This window comes from Oratosquilla oratoria, chromosome 8 (assembly GCF_046742065.1).
Source record: "Oratosquilla oratoria isolate Oo_2021 chromosome 8, ASM4674206v1, whole genome shotgun sequence".
Taxonomy (NCBI): Eukaryota; Metazoa; Arthropoda; class Malacostraca; order Stomatopoda; family Squillidae; genus Oratosquilla; species Oratosquilla oratoria.
Window position 1 is genome coordinate 18,461,897 of NC_134784.1, and position 5,000 is coordinate 18,466,896.

Below are 5,000 nucleotides of genomic sequence, written 5' to 3' on the forward strand. Positions count from 1 at the left end.
TATCGAATTCTCATCTTGTCGACATTTTGAGACTATACAAAACATGTCGACAATATGAGAATTCGATATTGTAATAATAATAATAATAATAATAATAATAATAATAATAATAATAATAATAATAATAATAATAATAATAATAATAATAATAATAATAATAATAATAATAATGATAAATAATAATAATAATAATAATAATAATAATAATAATAATAATAATAAATAATAATAATAATAATAATAATAATAAATAATAATAATAATAATAAATAATAATAATAATAATAATAATAATAATAATAATAATAATAATAATAATAATAATAATAATAATAATAATAATTAATAATAATAATAATAATAATAATAATAATAATAATAATAATAATAATTTCTCACCACCTTTCTCACCATACACCAGGTAGGGCGATGCCCTGTCAGCGATGATGCCTCACGAAGTCCCTCCACAAGTCCCTATCAGCATACAGCTGCACACTCTCCACCTCTTCCATAGTTCTTCCTCTTGACTCTATGGCTTGTCTGATACCGTCTCTCCATCTCTTCCTGGGTCTTCCTGTTGGACGCTTTCCTTGTGGCTGCCACTGGTAGTATTTTAATGGGTACTGATGCTCATTCATCCTCATGACGTGGCCAAACCATCTTAATTGGCTTTTCTCTACATATTCAAATATTGGCTCTATATCCAGCTCTCTTCTTATTTCTTCATTTCTTATTCTGTCACACCTTGTTACACCTTTTATTATTCGCAGTACTCTCATCTCTGCTGCTTGTATCTTACTTTTCAGCCTTTCTGTCAATGTCCATGTTTCTGACCCATATGTTAGAACTGGTCATAAAATATTTTTGTAAATTGTTATCTTAACCTGCTTGGGTATAAGTTTTTCTCGCATCAATGGATATAGCGTTCTTAAATTATTTGTATTGCACTGTATTCTATTTAATATTTCTTTTTCCATTTGACACCTTTCATCTATCTTTACTCCTAGGTATTTAAATTCTTCAACTAATTTCAGTTTTTCGCCTTCCAACCATATTTCTATCTCTTCTTTTTGCCTTGCGACCATCATTACTTCTGTTTTATTTGTGTTTATTTTCATTTTCACTCTTTTCAATGCACTGTTCCAAGCAGTTAATACATTTTGAAGTTCAATGGGGTTGTTTGCAACCAGTCCAATATCATCTGCGTATGCCAATGTAATAACTTCCTCTCCAGATCTCAAATTTTTCATACATTTGTCCATAAAAAGTACAAAAAGCAATGGGGATATAACCCCACTTTGTCTTACTCCAGAATTTACATCAAACCAGTTATCCTCGCGAGTTTGTGTTCTTACAGCGCTGGTACATTTACTATATAGACTTTTGATTGCTCTAACAAGTAATCTATCTACACCATATATAGGGTCTTCCAATGTATCCCAAATCATCTTCCTTGGTAGCCTGTCAAAGGCTTTTTCTAAGTCAACAAAAGCTATACACACTGGTTGATCCCATTCCCATCTCTTCTCCATCAGCATTTTCAAGGAGAAAATTACATCTGTTGTACCTCTCTCAGGTCTAAATCCATACTGTCCCTCCTCTAATTTTTCTTCTACCGTCGCTCTTAACCTTCTTTCAAGTATTCTTTCATATATCTTCTCCACATGTGATAATAAGGATATTCCTCTCCAATTTTTGCATTCTGACTTGTCGCCTTTCTTTGGTACTTTACATATAATGGCTTTCCCCCAATCCTCTGGTACTCTACCTTCACACCAAGCTACATTGAAAATTCTCGTTAGCCACGCGACTGTGTTTTCATTTCCTTTTAGCAGCTCTACAGGTATGCCATCGCATCCAGGACTTTTTCCATTTTTCATTTTACTGATGGCAACTCTAGTTTCTTCGATAGATATTTCGTGGTAGTAGTTTAGTCTCAGGCTGGTGTTTTCACACTCATCGTCTAATTCCTGAGGATTCAATAATTCTGAGAAATATTTTCTCCACCTTTCATCTACTTCGTTCTCATCTGTTAGTAACACTCCGTCTTTATTCTTAATTGTATTTACTACTGTTTCTTCGCCCCTTTTATAACTCTTCGCCAAACTATATATGAGCTTCCTAGTTCCCAGCAGATCCTCTTCAAGCTCTTTTCCCAATTTCTTCCAAGAATCTCTCTTGGCTCTTGCTTTTACTGTCTCTGCTTCGTTTCTTGCTGTTTCGTATTCCAATCTATTTTCTGGGGTCCGTCTTCTCATCCATCTTCTAAAAGACTGACTCTTCTTTTTAACAACATCCCGGACTTCATCCGTCCACCATATAGTTTTCTTTTTTCTTCCACCACTAATTTTCTTGGTCTCCAGAACCTCTTTGCTATTTTTGTAATTTTATCCTTCATGCCTATCCATTCTTCTTCAATGTCTCTGGTTTCTTCCGGCTCGCTCAGATAAACTTCTGAAATCTTTTCCTTATATAATCTTGCCTTTTCTGGTTCTTTTAGGTTCTCTAATTTAATTCTTTCTCTGACTAGTTTTTTCATTGGCTTTGGCTTCCTAATGTTTAGTTTCGCAAGAACTAAACGATAATAATAATAATAAATAATAATAATAATAAATAATAATAATAATAAATAATAATGATCATAATAATAAATAATAATAATAAATAATAATAATAACAATAATAATAATAATAGTAATAATAATAATAATAATAATAATAATAATAATAATAATAATAATAATAATAATAATAATAATAATGATAATAACAATAATAATAATAGTAGTAATGATAATGATAATGATAATTATAATAATGATAGTAATAATGATAAAATATTAATAGTTATAATAAAAATAATGATAGTATTAATAATCAAAATAATAATGATAATAACAAAGTGAAAATAGAAATAAAATAATAATAAAAATAATACAAAATAATGAAAACAAGAGAATAATGATAAAAAATAATACAAAATAATAAGATGATAAAGAATTAAAGATGATAATAAAGATAACAATAAAATAATACAATAATAATAAAATGATAATAATAATGATAAAATAATAATAAAAAATAACAAATTGTGATTATAGGCCGGTTTCGTTGACATCTTACCTATGTAAAAGAATGGAGCGAGTAGTGCTAAGCAGAATAATGTATAAGATAGATCATTTAATATCTATATATACCAGACTCCTGTTAGGCGTCGCCACCTGTCAGTATGAGAGACCGCCAACTTGCCCTGTCGTCGAAGATCCGGTTTTGACGTACTTGTTGAAGCGTTGTGCCCCGTCGGCGTAGCCCATCGTCAATATTCATTATGATCCATCTGTTTGTGGGTCGTCGAACGGGTCGCTTACCGGTTGGTGTCCAATAAAGCCATCTCTTTGGGGTCCTCTCCTGATCCATTCGTTCAACATGTCCAAACTATCTTAGTTGTACACGTTGGACAAACTGTAAGATGCTCTGTACCTCCAACTCTTGCCTAATTGCATCATTGCGTATGTGGTCAAACCTCGTAACCCCCTTGATGAGTCTCAATGCTCTCATTTCTGCTGCTTGGACTTTGCTGCTGGTCTTTGTCGTTAAAGTCCAAGATTGACATCCATATGTCAATATGGGTCTAAGAATACTCTTGTATATGACTATTTTAACCGCGGTAGGGACATTTCGATCTTTCATCAATGGGTATAGTAGCCCTAGGTTTTGGCTATAGGCAGCAATTCTAGCTTGTACTGCACTTTGGTCTTTTGCTTTGCCATCCCAGGTGACTCCCAAATATTTGACGGTTTCTTTCTGCTGAATAGGTACTCCATTGATCTCCATGTTCAATGTTTCTTCTCTCCTGCTTACTACCATTATTTCAGTTTGACCAAGATTTAGCTTTAGTCTGTACTCTGTGAGTACCGCGTTCCATAGATTTAAGGATTCACTTACAGCGTGTGAAGATGATGCAATGTTGAATATATCATCTGCATAGGCAAATTGCAATGATTCTATAGGACTCCTTTCTCCTCTTCTAAATTGAACTTCCTTTATCACTTCATCCATTAATATGATAAAGAGCATTGGGGATAGCACACTACCCTGGCGCACTCTAGATGATATATCGAAGCACTGTAAGGTCTCACTAACGGGCTTGACTGCTGTATTATTGGAATTGTAAAGGCTCTTAATAGCTCTTCTCAGTTTTGGGGGTATTTGGTATTCCGTACTTTGGAGTACTGACCACAGCTTATCCTTTGGTACGCGATCAAATGCTTTCTCTAGATCTAAGAGTATTACATATTTGTCTTGATCAAACTCCCATGACTTTTCCAAGATCATCTTTAGAGCGAAGATTAGATCTGAAGTCCCTCTGTTTGGTCTGAACCCATGTTGAGTCTCTGCCAGTATGTGTTCTACTCTATCGTGCAGACGAGCCTCTAACAGTCGTTCATTTAATATCTAAAAATCTATATGGATATATGAAAAGTAAAAGTACTACAGATTGTGTTATTAAATGTATTTTTGGCTACCTCCCTTGTAAGGGAGAAAAAGCTTTGGTATATGTATGTATGTGTGTATGTATGTATGTATGTATGTATCAAATTGTAAGTTACAACTTTTCCTATGGAGCTGAAATGATAATTTATGCTGATGACATCCTTATACAATGCAAAACTAAAGGATCGATCGGCCGTGGAGATGATCATCTTAAAAAAAATGTAGACAAAATAAACAATGGTGAAAAAAAAAATGTACTCCAATAAAGGCTTACGCCAAAAACATATGTAGAATTATAAAGAATTATGATGTAACAGACTATTGTGTCCCCGATTTGACAAAAGAGATCGTCTGCTCTTGGAACAATGAACCTCTTGATATTGAAAAAGAACAGTTAGAGTACAAGAAATGTGAATATGATAGCTCACAATTACGTCAGATATCCCTTTGTAAAATTTCAATGTAACCAAAATGCAATGTAATAAATATTTCGTGTCATGGGTCTG